Source organism: Bactrocera neohumeralis, chromosome 6 (genome assembly GCF_024586455.1).
Source record: "Bactrocera neohumeralis isolate Rockhampton chromosome 6, APGP_CSIRO_Bneo_wtdbg2-racon-allhic-juicebox.fasta_v2, whole genome shotgun sequence".
NCBI lineage: Eukaryota > Metazoa > Arthropoda > Insecta > Diptera > Tephritidae > Bactrocera > Bactrocera neohumeralis.
The window spans coordinates 3,920,975-3,938,702 of record NC_065923.1 but is presented as its reverse complement, the minus strand read 5'-3'; the positions used below and the strand labels follow the sequence as shown (position 1 = coordinate 3,938,702).

Here is a 17,728-nt window from a genome sequence, read left to right as displayed (position 1 = left end):
GAAGATATAAAACTGTAATTTGCACAGTGGATTGCAGGAGGTACCTGTGAGCTGAAAGTTTTCAGAAAGCGGGCGTGGCCCTATCCTCTACTAGGCTTAATGAACATATCTCCAAGACCATCACAGCTACAATTGAAATTGAGGACAAATCTTATAAGAACTTCTACCGACAGTGTGAAAATGGATGAAATCAATCATGATCCCCCGTTAGCTCTCATATATCTAGCAAACGATTTAAAAGCGCGATACTTTTTTTCTGTTAACATGTATCTTTGTGCCTAAAAGATAAAATTAAAGGTTACATATCCACCATCTATACTAACCGGTATAACATCCGTGTGACGTTTAACTCCATCTGTTTGGCAATCAAAAAGTGAATGTGGATAAAAACCTTAACCAATCTCAGGGAACATTTTATTGATGTGTGGCATATTCAACTCCCATATTCCACATATGTATAATGATTTTCATTTTTCTCACAGTCCTTTTGACGAACATGTCAAAAAATATATATACAAGGTGCGTTCCAAAATAAACAGGACTTAAAAAAAACCCAGAACAAATGGTGTTTTCGGCAAAGTCAATTTATTTTATTCAAAATATTCTTGTTCTGCTTCAATTCAGCTTTTTATTCCAAAGCATGTAAAATTTTTATTGTTCGCCAGCATGCCAGTATGGGTGCAAAAAATTATATACGTCTGAATAACGCTTAAAACCGAGAAAATGGCGTTATGGAGCAAGAAATCGCACGGTGCCATATCAGGTGAATACGGAGAGTGGTTAATAGTTAAAATAGTTAAAATGTGATATTTTTGGTCAATTAATCGTGCTTCGAATGTTGGATTCTGAGCAATTTTTGGTCGTCAGTGAATTTGTGCGGAACAAACCGTGCACACACCTTTCGTAAGCCCAAATGTTCGGTCAAAATGCGATAAATCGATGTTTTGGAGATGTTCAATTCCATTTCCATGAATTTCAGTTTCGATGGAATTTCCGGTGATCACGGATTTTGTCATTTATGTCCTCACGACCACTTTGAAAACGTTGAAACCACTCGTGCACTCTGCTGTAGGATAGGCAATCATCACCATAAACTTGTTTCATCAATTGAAACGTTTCGGTAAAAGTTTTACCAGATTCAAAAAGTCCTGTTTACTTTGGAAAGCTCCTTGTATAATTGCTTCCTATTGTTGACGTTTTACACCTTAAGGTATTTCTCTGGCTTTGATTCCTGCATGACGCAAGAGAATACAATGTTCGTTTGCACCTGAGCTTAGCCCTTCCTTACTTATTGGTTTGGCAGTAAGTTTGAGATTCCATTTTTCCCATCCTAAAAAATTGTTATGCTTGACTGTCTGGAGAAAAATTGGTAATAAGTCAGTTTTGGAATTCTATGAAATAAGAGGCCAAAATATGTAATCAATGACGCAGATTTCAACGTACCACTTCCTGAAGAAGCTACCATCTATACCTGAATGAAAAAGAGGCTTAGTAAAGGATGATGATACAACCTCTGTCTATACCGTCGTCTACAAAACGAGCTGCGTCGTAGGGGCGTTGATATACTCCGATGATCTCGAAATCTCTCTGCAGCGCACTGCCAAAGTCATCCAACATCTTCCCAGTGACGAAGGCCTATTGAATAACTACGAGAGGATACAAAAAGCAACCATCACACAATCACAGATATCATTTATTAAATCCAGTGCAGTTAACAATTGTAAGAAGGCTTTAAGCTCCCTAGCAGGTTAACTCCATTTTCCCATTATTTGAGTTTCTGGCCACAAAAACATTTTCAGCAACGAAAAAGCAGACGAATTGGCCAAACTAGCAGCTTCTTTTTAGGTTAAAACGAGGCTTAGTTAATACCATGCCTTGAATATGAACCCAATCAAAAACCATCCATATAAGAGATATCTCAAGCTGTAAGAATGATAATAAGTTTAATTCAGCACACCAGAGACATTTACAGCAATTCCGTTTTTCCAAAGACGAGCTATATAAATATATATAACACCTTAATATCAAAATAAGTTCTATTTTTGCCTACAATTTTCAGTAAATTGGAAATTAATTTAAATTCAATTTATCTAAAAACTAACAGTAAACTCAATCGTTTAACAGAAGTCAATTCCATTTTTGGTGCGCAAATTTCTATTTTTATGTCACAAAAAGCCACATCCAGCAGTGATGAATGCAAATCGACAAGACGTCACTGGTAAAGCCGGATGTCGAGAGTCACAACAGATTGTCGCCCACCCACGCATAAACCGTAGCTATTTTCCACCTATACTGTCGTATACAAACACCCAATGCCCACACATTAATCTCGCCACAGTCACTTTGTTTTTGTTTTTTTTTCTACCGCCTGCACCTATTTAGAGCTAGCATTAAGGTTAAGGTGGTTACTGGTTGCGAACGATGAGCAGTCTTACAAAAAATAAAAAGGAACTAATATACATATTTTCGAGCTCTTCGTAAGTGGTATTTGTTGTACTCAGTTCCCAATCAACCTTAATTTTGTCACTAAAGTTTTGTCTTCATTTTTTTTCAAAACCACCCTAGTAGCCTACTTCTTCGACATTTACGACAGCAAACAAGCACAAGCCAATATCTGCCCACAAATACACGAAACCAAATCCGCAACGGATTGTCGTTTCCTTCTTATGCCAGCTTTTGCTGTGCGATTCTAACTGCTCAAGGGTATATTTACATTCCGTCATATTATAACCGTTAACTGCGTTGTTGTTGTTCTTTGTGACTGGACACTTCGTAGATCCTTTTTCCATCGTCAATGCTTGTGGCGCGCTCCGTTCTATTTCCATTTCCTTTCAGTTTTCATATTTGGTTTATTTGCTGGTCTCCATTATCCGTTTCAACGCCGCTGAATGACGTAATCATCAACGCACTTGCACTCATCATTTTCCTATTTTCACGCATTTCCTTCGACGTTCTATCCGGCTAAGTAATCTATTCAAGCGACGCAATGACGTCATGCGTTTCATTTGTGGGCACTTCAATCATCTCGCTTACGCCTTTGCACATAATCACAATAAATAACGGTACAAATGGTATACGCTAGTACATTATATCGTACACCTACTTATATTTATTAGGATACTAATGTTATCCCCTTTGTTCCACTTCGGAACTAGTTCAGAAACTCTGCTTCTGCTTGCCCCGAATTTGTTGTTTTAAGCCACTTATTTCGGTGATTGCTTCGCCGTTATTTCTATGAATTTCTCTTAGCGAAGATTTACGCTTGCGAATATTTATGATTGTGGCGCTGATGACGCATTTAATCGGACCGACACGTGTATTGATATTTCATATAAGCGTTGCCAAAGGAAATGAGTGAAGGCTTCATACTCGTGGGTGTTTAAATTTAAAATACGGTGGCGTAGACACTAGCATAGTCACTGTGTTATTAGCGCACCGTTAAAATTCAGAAAAGTATAATAGAACAAATTTTAAGCTTTCCCCATCAAGTCTAGTTTTTTAAGATTAGTTGACGATAAACCGGTTGCATATATTCTGGGCTCCAGGCTACAAGGGCGTTCCGGAAAACAACATAGCTGATGAGATTGCCAAGAGTGGCATGCGCTTCACTACTGAATCAGCTAACGAAATATAAGTCGTTCAAAACTATACACAAAAATCAGCCAGCGCAATCTAAGAGAACCTAGCCAGTAATTTTCGATATTCTTAAAAACTCTAAGGTGAAGAAATATTTTTATGCTTTGAACAGTTTGCCGTGAAGTTTGTAACACCCAGAAGGAAATTTTGGAAACCATATAAAATATGAGCCTGTCTGTGCATATATATGCAAACTACAAGGTGTGTTCCAAAGTAAACAGGACTATAAAAAAAACCAGAACAAATGGTGCATTCGGCAAAATCAATTTATTTTATTCAAAATACTTAGTCTTCTTCTGCTTCACTACAGCTTTATGCACGGTCCAAAAGCTCGAACGAGGGTTTAGCTCGTTGGCCGGTATGGCCGCCAGTATGCCGGTGCAAGCCTTTTGAATGGCCTCTACGTCTGCATCACGCTTTCCTTTCATGGGCAAATGCATTTTTCCGAAAAAAAAAATCACACGGTGCCATATCTGGTTAACACGGTGAGTGGTTAATAGTTAAAATGTGATTTTTGGTCAAATAATCGTCCTTCGAATGTTGGATTCTGAGCAATTTTTGGTCATCAGTCAATTTGTGCGGAACAAACCGTACACACACCTTTCGTAAGCCAAATGTTCGGTCAAAATGCGAAAAATCGATGTTCGGGAGATGTTCAATTCCATTTCGATGAATTTCAATGATGATTTCAGCTGATTTTAGATGAATTCAAGCACAGTTACAATGAAACGCTGATCACAATTTTTGATTGGCCCACATGTTTATCGTTATTTATGTCCACCACTTTGAAAACGTTGAAACCACTCGTGCACTCTGCTACGGGATAGGCAATCATCGCCATAAACTTGTTTCATCAATTGGAACGTTTCGGTAAAAGTTTTACCAATTTTAAAACAAAATTTAATGTTGGCTCTTTGTTCGAAGCTCATTTTCGACACTTAAAACGCAAACATATTGACACGCAATAACTTCACTACCAATCACGAAATTCTCACTGGACAATCGATAAAGATAAAAGATTCTAACGCACCAGTCGTCATGTCGTGTTTACTTTGGAACGCACTTTGTAGTTCGTCAGTTTAAGAGATACCTTGTGCACAAGTCTTTTTCTCATCGAGCAGCTTCGCATTTGTCGGAGCCGTCGATAGCTGCCATACAAACTGATCGATCAAAATCCAGTTTTTGTAAGCCGAACTAATTTATTTGTCGAGATAGTTTCACGAATCTGCCATAGATTGCCAAGGTATTGGTACAATCTCCGAAAAAATTTCTTAGATGGAATATAAGATGCAAGCTATCCGATCAAAATTAATTTCTTGTATGGAAACATTTATATTTTATTACGAAGGCTTTATAACATCGGTTAATAGAGATCACCACCGAGTGAATGTTTATAAATGGTAAAACTTAACTTTGAGATATTTTTCGTTGTTTCCTTGTGGTACAAATACCTATAGCCTATTTTCTTTTCCAACTCTTCACCCGTATAAATACTGTTGAAGTGATTTCATAAAGTCTTTACCTTGGAAGAAAGTAATTTTTAATTTTTTTGTCATAAATCATCAGTCAACTTTCCAAATGCAACTAGTCTCTTCGTCCATTTCCTTTTCCTACAATCTTAGTTAATCAGAGATATTCCTATAAACTATGTCTGACCCGGAATATTATCGGAACGAAGTTTATTTGATCCGTGTAATTTTCAAAATCTTCCCTGTGAAATAGTCGGGTCAGCATTACTTATTACAGGATTTTGTTTCAATTTTACAAGCCTGTAAATCATTCCAAAAGGATGGTAAACTTTATAACAGTTAATTATGTGGGCGTTTTAGAAAGTAATTGGTTTTCACTTCCCTCAAAGCACAGATAAGATTTAAAGTTACATAGTTTACACCAGAGAAACATTCTTTGAGAACTGATTTTATTTTTTTCTCATCTCTTATTCCTCATCTATGCTCGTGACTAACATTTCCATCGCAATTGATTCTTCTACTACCGCAGCTCCAGTTACCAAAAACGAAACCGTCAGTGGGTTACCTTTTATAGAAAGCTCCGCTGCTGAGAAAATAACTCATAAGATTTCGTCAGCAAATTTGCCGTAACAAACATAGCATATTTTGCAGTTGCCAAAAGAAAAACGGTGAAAAAATATAAAGTTTGGATACAACTATTGCCTTACTCGCTAGTATTTTTATACTCTCGCAACAAAGTTGCTAAGGAGAGTATTATAGTTTTGTTCACATAACGGTTGTTTGTAAGTCCTAAAACTAAAAGAGTCAGATATAGGGTTATATATACCAAAGTGATCAGGGTGACGAGTAGAGTTGAAATCCGGATGTCTGTCTGTCCGTCCGTCCGTCTGTCCGTGCAAGCTGGAACTTGAGTAAAAATTGAGATATCATGATGAAACTTTACATACATTTCTTGGCTCCATAAGAAGGTTAAGTTCGAAGATGGGCAAAATCGGCCAACTGCCACGCCCACAAAATGGCGAAAACCGAAAACCTATAAAGTGTCATAACTAAGCCATAAATAAAGATATTAAAGTGAAATTTAGCACAAAGGATCGCATTAGGGAGGGGCATATTTGGAGGTAATTTTTTGGAAAAGTGGGCGTGGCCCCGCCCCCTACTAAGTTCTTTGTATATATCTCGGAATATGTCAACTAAACTCTATAGAGTCGTTTCCTTCAGGCATTTCCATATACAGTTCAAAAATGGAAGAAATCAGATAATAACCACGCCCACCTCCCATACAAAGGTTATGTTGAAAATCACTAAAAGTGCGTTAACCGACTAACAAAAAACGTCAGAAACACTAAATTTTACGGAAGAAATGGCAGAAGGAAGCTGCACCCAGGTTTTTTTTTAAAATTGAAAATGGGCGTGGCGTCGCCCACTTATGGACCAAAAACCATATCTCAGGAACTACTTAGACCGATTTCAATGAAATTCGGTATATAATATTTTCTTAACACCCTGATGACATGTACGAAATATGGGTGAAATCGGTTCACAACCACGCCTTCTTCCAATATAACTCTATTTTGAATTCCATCTGATGCCTTCTCTGTATAATATATACATTAGGAACCAATGATGATAGCGGAATAAAACTTTACACAAATACGGTATTTGAAAAATATGTAAATGACGGATAATGAAATCTCGATTATCACTTTATCGTGCGAGAGTATAAAATGTTCGGTGACACCCGAACTTAGCCCTTCCTTACTTGTTTTCTTTCGATTTGTCGCGGTGTGTGCGAAAGTAAGTAAAAGCCGAAAATGTACGAAAGCTGTAGAGATTGTGCTGTGATTGTAATCCGGAGGAAAAGCTATAGAAACGAAAGCGGAGAAGCCGCTGGTATGCTTGAGAATCCAACAGCAGCGAACGATTATTGCAAACAGGTTCGCGCTTTGGTCGGCCGTCATTCTATGCACCTCGGCTGCAGTTCTCACTACTTTACGTTAGATTGTTGTCGGTTTGTTTATTCATATATGGCTATGCACTTTATTAGCGGAATAAACGTCAGAGACACTTTTTTGTGTGCTCTTCAGCTTCCATGCGCGCAATTGAAATGCAAATGGAAGAAAATGTGTGAAAATTGGAAATTAAAAATCAGATTTTTCCTCATGCACTAAGGTGCGATAGTTTTATGAAAAAAATTAAAAAAATACTTAAAATATGGAGTCATTGAGTAAACCAGAATATAACACATTAATCAAATCAGTATAACTATTATTTAGTCTAGTAAAAACTTATTTTCAATTTTTCCGTTTGATTTACTATATTTTTGGCTTTAGATGGAAAGCAGAAGAGAGAAAATGCATCATATTTTACAGTTTTTCTTTGATAAAGGCGAAAACACTAGCCAGACGGCTGGAAATGTGAATAGTATTTATGGTTCTGATACTGTATAAGTCAATCGCTGCTAAATCGAAAAAACATCGATCCATTTTTGAAATTGATGGTTACTGGTTATGAAAAGTGGGTCACTTTTGAGTACGTCCTCTTCACAGCTCGCTCCCTTATGGTCAAACACTTAACTCGAACATGTATTGTCAAAAATTGGACTGTCTGACGGAAGCAATCGCAAAAAACGACCAGCTTTGACTAATAGGAATTGTGTTCCATCAGGACAACACCGAATACACACAACGATAAAGACTCTCCAAAAGCGTCGAGAGCTTGATTGGGATATTCTTATACATCGCCTTAAGAGAAGCTTATAAAAATTGACAGTCCCAGTAGGAACGAAGGTTTCTGTGAACAAAACACTACATATTATATTTGACAAAAACCATAAGAACGATCTACCCATTTGATGGACATAAAACACGTACAGCTCTTCGTTTTACACGCTTCGGTCCCATAGAATCTTCCATCGTTCTTAAGTAGTTCAGGGAAACCTTTCGGCTTGAGCTATCGAACTAGACAATTTCATAATCACAAAATCAACTGATAATGTTGCTAAGAAAGGAGGAATCTAAAGACTTTAAACGATGAATACAAGCTTGAGGGATAAAAGGGATTACCGTGTGGCTCAATTATATTCTCCAAACTTTTAATACCATAGCACCAAACCATTTAAAACTGAGTGCTACCCCAGTAGAGAGAGTTTGTGACCGAACGAAGAACTCTTTCAATAATATGATTATGAATGCCAACCCATAAAGAGTAAAACTGCTGCAAATAAATTAAATTCTGAACACTTACATCGGACCTCTTATCGCAAATTGTCGAGAAACAACTGTAAGAAGTAATAAATATTTACAACAGCTACAACAGCAGCGAAGCATCAACGATGGTGACGAAGAGTCTTAAAGCAAGCAATCAATTGTCGGACATAAGCAACAGAACACCAACAAAGTAAGTCAGAACGAAGCTTAAATTCAAATAAATCGAGGCCGCTGATGCAAATGAAATCATTTACCGAGAAATGTGCATAAATTGCTATAGCAAAACATCAAAACCAACAAGAACCACAGTGATTATGTGAACAAGAACGATAATTTCAATAAAAAAGAGTTCTCATGGAAAAAAACAAAAAGAATGAACGAAAAGTCGACGACGAGTTTATCAGCCAGAGCCATACAAGGAGAGCGAAATTTACGATAAACAAGAGAATGCACTAACGTCGAAATAAAGAAGCGCAAAAACAATAAAAACGGCACAAAATGGCATTAAACTGAAATAACAACAATATTAAGCCAGTATGAGTCTTTGCTTGCGAAAAGTGCTAAGGTAGGCAAATGTGAGGCTGTGGAAAGAGCGAAGAAAGCGCCGAAAGCATGCAACATTAGAAGCATAAATAAATAACACAAATAAAAGCATGCAAAGCCATTGCCACAAATAAAGTTTCGAATTGCAAAATCTGTCTTAACATTAAATGTAAAGTCCGCGCACAGTTGCAGCGACTTTTACTAGACTAGAATTCGTAGAAAATTGTAATTGCGCTGACTTTCAACACTTGGCGGCGCTACACAGCTGTGCCAGCCGTCCGATGGTGGCAGAGTCAGCACAACAGTAACAGTATGTGGCTCAGTTTTCAGCTCAGATCTGTTCTGCTGCATAGTCGAGACTTTTTATGAGGCAGCGCGCAATTCTAGCCATTTGTCCAGATATACCCAGCGAGCAAAAATCGTATAATCCTTCAATATATTGTGATCGGGTGTAGTCATGCTTCTGGATATACAGTTTTAGTCGTATAATCAATTCCTAATCGTGAGCAACCTTTCTATAAGATGATGTAGTCAACCCTTGCGGAGCCTGGGGTCACAGCTAAAAGAGAAAATTCTTCAACGTGGCCACTCGTACCTATTCGGTTCATGGGATCACTGAAGTCTAATTGCGACTGCGAGCGAGCGTCGGTCTTGAAGCAAGCGGCTCGCTTAAAATTTCATACAACTCGCATCTTCGGATGAAAGATCCCTCATCAGTCCCGTTCTACTATATGGTGCGAAGACATGAACAAAATCGTTCCGGAGAAGAGATTTATGGTTCTTTGCGCATTACCACATCCGATGAAATTATGAGATCTACGAGAAATACAGCAAAATTGACATAGTTCAGCGAATCAAGAAGCAGTGGCTACGCTGGCAAGACCTGGATGTTATCCGCATGAATGAGAACACTCCAGCCTTGAAAGTATCCGATTCAGTCCCCGCCAGTGAAATCAGGGAAAGCGGAAAACCTCCACTCAGTTGAAGAGATCAGTAGTACAAATGGGAAATCGACGATTACTGGGTATTTACGACTGCGCCTAAATACAGGCGTGTGTTTTCGACTTGCGGCTGCGCAACGAATTTGCGAATATTTCCAATGCATTTTTCCATGTGTAGAGCCACAACTGAGCATCGCTTGTGTCTACCACTTAGTTCGCCTCTTGTGTACCCCTCCCGCTAGCACTAGCGCAACTACACTGCGGACTGTTACGAGTTTGCCGCTGGGGTTGTGGTGATTTTTGCGCGCTTTTCTCGCTGCTGCTTGCAAATCGCAAACAATTCAGGTTGCCACATCTTGTTACAAGCCAGTGATCCGCAACAGCGACAGCAACAGCTTAGCCGCAGTTCGGCAGTGATCAACTCCGTCGCGATCAGCTTCACTGTGCTCAACTCAACTGAGCTAAACTCAGTTCATCTTAGCCAGTTTGCAGATTACTCTTGGCCTCACTTAGCCAATTGACAGTTATATGTCTGTATTATTGTTGCTTTTGTTGTGTTGCTTATTTATTGTTGCTGTTGTCTCTTCATCGCCGCATTTTCATTTCGAACGCCGCTGGCGTAAATGTCTCTTTGTCTTTATCGTTTTTTGTTTTCTTCCAGCGCTTTTGACAGTTAGCAATGTCAGCGTCGTTGCTGATGTTGCTTTTATTGTTTTATTTTATAACACTGTTGCAATCGCTGGTTGCAGCCTCATTGGCTTTATTGCACTTAAATATCATGTAAATAGACGGAAAACTTCGCGGCCATTGACATAGGTCAACCAAACCAACAACAAAAACAACAATTACCGTTAATACGATTATAGTTGTTAGTCGTCGTGGTAATTGCTTAAATTCAGCCAAAGTAGTAACCTAATTGCGTTAAACTTATCTACTTCTTCACGACTTGTGTGGTTGTATGGTAATAAGTGCCTAGAAGCTTTGGGAATTTACCTAGAGGAGGAGGGGTTAGACTCACATTTTCATTGTTTTATTGTAATCGTTGTTTTTTTTTAAGATTTTGAACACTAACCTATATGATGATCTTGTTAACTCAAAGTTTAATATGTTTTTAATGACAAATTACAGACTAAGTTCAGGCTATACCGAGCATATACCATCTGATCGAATTTGACTCGGACTGATCTATTTAAATTTTGTTATGTTCGTGTGACGTTTGGTCTCCATATATCAATTAGTGTAATAGATTTCTCCGACGATTTTTACCACCCAAAAAAATTTAACAACGAGTTTGCTTAAAGTTTATTGCTTACAATAAAATTACGGTTACTATTAAAATGTTGCAGAAGTGTTTTGGAGAGTCTACTTCATCTCACGCACAAGTATTTGAATGGCAAGAAGCATTCGGTGAAGAAACAGTGCTTGAAAATCATCGTGTTGGCATCAGATATATAGCAGAGAATCTCTACCTCAGCTATGGACCGACTCAACTCATTTTGGTTAATTTTTTATGTATCAAACGTATTAATGCGGGACATATACAAAAAACTTGACAACGTAGCTGAGGATTCTGCATAAACTCATTAAGATGACGAGACGTGGTCTTACGATTTTGACGTTGAAACTGTACAACAATTCAGCGAACGGCACTCCAAAAGTGTACCAAAATTCGCTGAAGATAAAGGTGACCATTTTAGAAGGGACTTATCAAAAATGTATGGAAAAATGGATAAAGCGTGGGCAAGCTTGTGTTGGCTCAGGAACCTATTTTGAAGGTGATAAATTATAATATATTTTTATTAAAATACGTAAAAAAGTAGCTTTTCTTTATCAGTCCGGGTAAATTTTGATCAGATGTAAGACAGGTTAGCCGAAATTGGTTATTAAGCTATAATTGTAGAATAGGTTAGGTAAGGTTACCTGAAGCAGATACTTAATGGGGAATCATATTTAATATGCTTTTGTGTACGGCACTTTCCTCCAACCAAATTCGAGAAACCATGGATCAGTTTCGCACCACGTTTATTCTAGTGGACAATTCACACCGAAGACGCTATTGCTGTTGTGGAGCAGATTATCGAAGAAGACCCGAATGAATCCACCTGCCATTGAGAGCACCCTTGAAGCTGTGCCCATCCACTTTATGGAAGGTTTTGAGGAAGGATATCGGCTTACGTCCTTTAAAAAATTAACTCGTACAAGATTTGAAGTCGAACAATCATCAACCGCGTCGCACGTTCTGTGAATGAGCCCAAAAAGAGGTGGCCACCGATTCCGATTTTCACAAAAAAATTTTGTTCAGCGAAGAAGCCTTACTTTTGGTTGAATGGGTGGGTTAATAAACAAAATTATCGCATTTGGAGTGATGATAATCCACAAGCCATTTTTGCGCCATTACATATAGGCAGAGGAAATCATTGGTCCACATTTCTTCAAAAATGCAGCAGGCCATAAGGTTATGGTCAATAGAGAACGCTATTGGCCCATCATTAATTAATTTTTCCTGCCTTATTTGAAGAATGTTTAGGTGGGCGACTTTGGCTCCAACAAGACGATGCTACATTCCATATCGCTATCGGAAAAACCAATTTATTGAAGAAAACATTTAGTAAGCGTATTATCTGACGTCGTGGGCCTGTGGGGGTGGCCTCCAAGGTCGTGCGATTTAACATCGCTGAACTATTTTTTGAGGGATTATGTGAAATTGTTTGTCTACGCAGATAAGCCCGAGATCATTGACGTCTTGGAAGAGAACATTCGGTAAGTTATTGCTGACATATGGCCTCTATAGTTGCAAAAAGTGATATAAAGTTGGGCCTCTCGGCTTTAATTTATTCGAACCAGCCAAAACAAGAAATGAAGAATAAGACTGCTTTTAAGCTTTTACAAATTTATTTATCTTTTTAAGTGAGAATTCGTCAAAGAAAAACTGTACAATATTTTTCAAAAATATTGAAACGCTTCAATCATAAAAAAAGATTGGGAGAAAATGCTTTCTCGCGCATTAATAAAACAAATAAAATTAATAAAATCGTGATTGGGGCAAATTAGAGAACTTTCGGCACATTTATGCATTTACATACATACATATATACCTACATAATTTTATAAAGAACTCTTAAACTTCGTTCTTCCTCCTTAATTATATATTTTAAGCAGTTTTATATATGTACGTGTCCGCGAATGCATTTAAACCCATGGACGTCATTCTTCATCTGCCACAGCGAGTTACCCGCCTGCACACTTGAAATATATCATTAGTAGATACATAAGTACGCGTATTTTTAGCTTAAACGTCGTCGCCTCTACCCTCGATTACGAAGGCAAGCAATGCGATCGACGGCCAGCCAAGCAGTCAAGCGAGCGCGAGATCCGCACATCAAACGCCAGCGCAACGAAGATGGTAATGCAGACGCATGCGCACCAGCACTTACTACGAATATGTGAGGGTATTAATGTGCGCTTACTGAGCACACTGTCGATCTGTGAAACTGCGTATCAAAATAAAATTAAACGAAATGAAAATTATTTACGATCGTTTTGTCGCAATGCAAGACATACACACGCCGTAACACCGGCATCACATTTTGTGCGTATGTATGTATATGCCTGCTGTCTTGTCTTGAGTTGTCTCGTCGTTTTGTCGGTTTGCCTTTTTAATTTCTTGGAATCCCTGCCGGCGATGCTGTGAGTTTATCTGGCGGCATTGCGCGCCTCACATTCACCATTCAGTGATTGCATCTGCAGGCGCAAATGTGTGACGATGACGATATACCCAATCGTACACTTGTTGATCTGTCCTCCTACACCCGCCCTGCGCGCCAATCAACGAGCGACTCGACTATCCATCGCCCCAGCCTGCGCCTGTGCCACCGTTTCTGCACCTCTGGCATCTCTGAGCTCACTGCGGCACTGCGGATGTGCGCCTGTCTGTGCCGGCTGCACATTCGCACATTCCCATCGCCGTCGTCTGATCCGTGCGGCCGGCCGGTGACTGACCCGCAGTGCTTAAACGCCTTGACAGTCGTGTAGTTATCTGTCGTCTTGTCTACAGCAGCGGCAGTCGTAAATTTCCGCACAATAAAAATGCGTTTTGCAGGAATCAAATATACATAAATCGATATGCTCTCCTACATACACACACATGCATGCCTATATAGATATATATTATATGCGTGCATAAGTGGTGGCATAACCGCTTGTTTGGGCGCTGAAATGCCCTCTGTTCACTCATTAATTACGCCAATTTACCGAAACAAAATGCGAATTTTGCCTTTTTCGCCGTCAAAATGCTTTCTTCAGAAATATTAACAAATATTCTTTGACAGACTGTCCCGAAGCGGGGTTGCGTGTGCGGGGGTGTAGCGGCATAAGTAATTGTTTGGAGATTGGTGGTATTAAGAAGATTATTAAGCCCGCACTTATCAGAGCCTACGTTGCATTTGTGGCACGAAATCGCTGGCTTTCATTTACTAATGAATACATATGTTAGAGTGAATGTACAAATCTATTCAGATTGGTGCATTTAAGTCAATTACTCCGCAGTTAGAAAATATTTTTTCTTAGGAAAAAGAAAGAAAACAAGAAAAAATATTAATAATACCCTTCACATGTTCATTTTTTATAGCATCAAATGGTAAAAAGGCCTTATTCCGATTTCAATTGGCCAATTTAAATGTAGCTAAATACTATAGGACTCCGGAGATTGTTGCGATGCTTTGCATAATAATATATGTCGTATTTATTGACTTCAAATGAAGGGGTTTTCCATGCAAGCACTTGATTCCGATCGTTCAGTTAATATTGCAGCTTATGCTATATTGGTCCTTTTGGGTGTTACAAACGTCATGGACAAACATCATCGTTGAATACAAGTCAAGAATGAGGCTTAAAAGAAGATGAGGGAAAGTCCTTTGGAGCATTCAAACGTTCTCACGTTGCTTAATATTTAGAGAAGTTTTTTATGGCTATTTTCTTCTAGTAATTGGTACTCTCAGTGGGAAAATTGGTAAAAGCCATCTGGTGACCCACGAGCAGAAGGAAACGAAAAGGCTGTCAAGCTGACCAACTCTAGGATAAGCCGACAGCACAATCTCCAAAGCTGCCCTAGAACATTTAGCTCTTTCAATGAACTCTACAGGAATTCCACATGTCATAGAAGAATAGCAATACAGGACATACCACAGAGGGACTTTGGAGTAGTGTTGATGGTGGGCAGGCCAAAAATATTTTACTTCTAAGCAAAAAGGAACTTAGTAACGTAGTAGGTGTCAACATAAGGCACCTATATCCAAGAGCTCACCTTCAGAAACTTCGTAAAATGGAACATTATCTTTGCGTATGTCCTGCTTTCAGCCGGTTGAGACGGGATATTTTCCACGTTTACCAATATTCCAAAATTAAACGACATTGGGCTGTTGGGGGAGAAACAAGGACTTTTTTTTTTTTTATCAAATCCACTGGATTTATAGATCCGTCTTAATTGACTACCACTTGGGAATACATAATGATGATGACCTCAGTGCTCCTGTGCCTCCGTCTTCCACCTACCAACCAAAGGATTCGAAAAATCTTATGTCACGAACCTTATTCACTAAAATTTTATGACAAGTTTTTTCCCACAAAATATATAGTACATATGTGGAAATCTTTATTTTAAGCTCAGTACAGATTACTACTACTCGGCTTTGATAAAAGCATTCGTCATATAAGTCAGATGTCATATGCCCTCCTCATACAACGGGATTGGAACTATACCACAGTTTCAGGAGGCACTGCGTTATCTTGAAAGCTCGAAGAAAGATCTGTCTAAAGACCACGAAAGAGAGAGTTCATGAGGTTTTTAAAGTGACCAGATTTTCGCTATATATATAAAATAAATATAAAAAATATGTATAATAACAAATATCTTGGCAACCCTAACAATATTTTGTCTACAGAAGATTTCATACAATATATGTACTTTAGACCTACTTTCTATTTCTTCAAAGAATTATTATCAGATTTGACAAACTGTGACGAACAAGCTAGCCAACTATGCATTTCTGCATTTCTATTGCAATTTGTGCAACAACAAGTGTGTGAGCGAAGAGGCACTTTACTGTTGCCCCACAATCTATAACCGAACGACAAACATATGTAAGCTCAACAGGCGACAGACAGCAACTTGTCCTTCCAACGCAACACGGTGCAACAGCGCTGAACCGTAGCCCGAGTCCTTGAGCCGTGCAACGCAATGCACACATACACACTGGCACACGCGCGCATGTGTTGGTCGTAATGACCGCAAAGAACGGCATGTGCAACTCACTTCGCCAAAACACTTGCACATGTATGCACACCTTCGTCCGTCCGCACCTGTAAGCGTTTTGCTGCAACCACAACAGCAACAACGACAACAACAGAGTGCGCTTCATATTATTTACGTCTTGACTTTGTTTTAAATATGAGCGAAATATGCGCCCAGATACGCCGATACGACATGTATCAACGGGTGCGCGACACAAAGCCAACCGAGTTCACGACGGCAGTCAACAGTTGCAGCAGATAATCGCCAGGGCTTACCTGCTGGCCTGTCTGCCACGCCGGCCGCTGGTGTCGTGGAATTTTCGTCTCCATTTTTTCTTTTTATTTTTGTTTTACATTTTATTTTTTTTTTTGTTTATTTTTAGGGAATGTTTTGCATTTTGTATTTAATTTCATTTTAATGGCGGCCGAGCGAAGATGCGTTCGCTTGCTGGCTGCTTGGTGTGTATGATGTATGTGTTGCACGTCTTTCTGCAACCGCAAGCGGCAATAGCAACAAGAGCAACGACAACAGCGACGGCAGTAGGCCCAGTGCAGCCAGAAAAAATGCGACAAAAACGCACTCTTTGATGTCCGCTGTCTGGCGACTCGCCGTTTTGCCTTCATTATTATTTTGAGCCTTCAATTTTTTTATTATTCTACTTGGCTGTTTTGAGTTTTTCACTTTATGCCTTAATTTTTTGCTTTTTTATTATTTTTTTGGTGCACTTACTTATTTTGTATTTTTTGTGTCTCACTTATTTGTGCGTCCTCTTTTTGTGCTTTATTTGCGCGCACTCGCCGCCGTCTAGATGGCACTGTGTATGTAAATGTGATTTTATGCGAAAATGGCAGCGAACACCCCGCAGGAAATTGAACACTGGAAACAAATAAAAAATCTTGAGACCTATATACTTTTTAATTTAATGTTCAATTTGTGATGTTAAAATAAAAAAAAAATAAAGTTGTGGAGGATATGAGGATAAGAGAGGGCGTTGCTACTAGCCCAATTTTTGGTTTGTTTTGTTCGTACACTCTTCATTTGAACGTATGTATGTGAAGTTTCATTTCAATCTGTCAATTCATTATTTGTGTCACCGTGTCGCAGTTATTTTTGGAAGGTCTAACACCAAAAGAAAATCACGAACGAATTTTAAAAGTGTATAATGATTGTTCACCTACAATTAGAACAGTAGAAAGGTGTGTCGCTGAATTTGAACGTGGTCGTTCAAGCCTTGAAGACGATCCACGTGAAGGACGTCCAAAAAGCGTATCAACACCAGAAATTATAGCTACAATACAGGATATGGTTTTGGAAGATCGTCGATTGACTGTGAGAGATTTAGTAGAGACTCACACATCTCATTAGGCAGTGTGAGCCATATTTTAAGTGAAATTTTAGCTTTAGAAAGCTATGTGCCAATGGGTGCCGCATTCGCTAACAATGGAACAAAAACACATTCGAATGCGACTTTCTCAGCAACATTTGGAGCGTTTCAAAAAGGATAAAGTGGATTTTGGGCTCGATTTATCACTATGGATGAGACTTGGGTCTATCACCATCATCCTGAATCAAAACAAGAGGCTAAAGAGTGGTGTGAACCTAGTTGTTTGGCCTCGAAATGAGTTCGTGATTCGAACCAAG

The 17,728-nt window shown here is 38.9% G+C and overlaps 1 long non-coding RNA gene across 2 annotated transcripts in view; it reads right to left on the bottom strand.

The window, feature by feature from the left end:
* LOC126762051 (uncharacterized) overlaps positions 1–16,954 on the bottom strand; it is a 234,454-nt gene extending 217,500 nt beyond the window's left edge. For both annotated transcript variants that reach the window (XR_007667412.1, XR_007667413.1), the window contains exon 1: positions 16,817–16,954. This is a non-coding gene — a long non-coding RNA (uncharacterized LOC126762051). The remainder of the gene's footprint in view (positions 1–16,816) is intronic.
* Between the last annotated feature and the right edge of the window lie 774 nt (positions 16,955–17,728).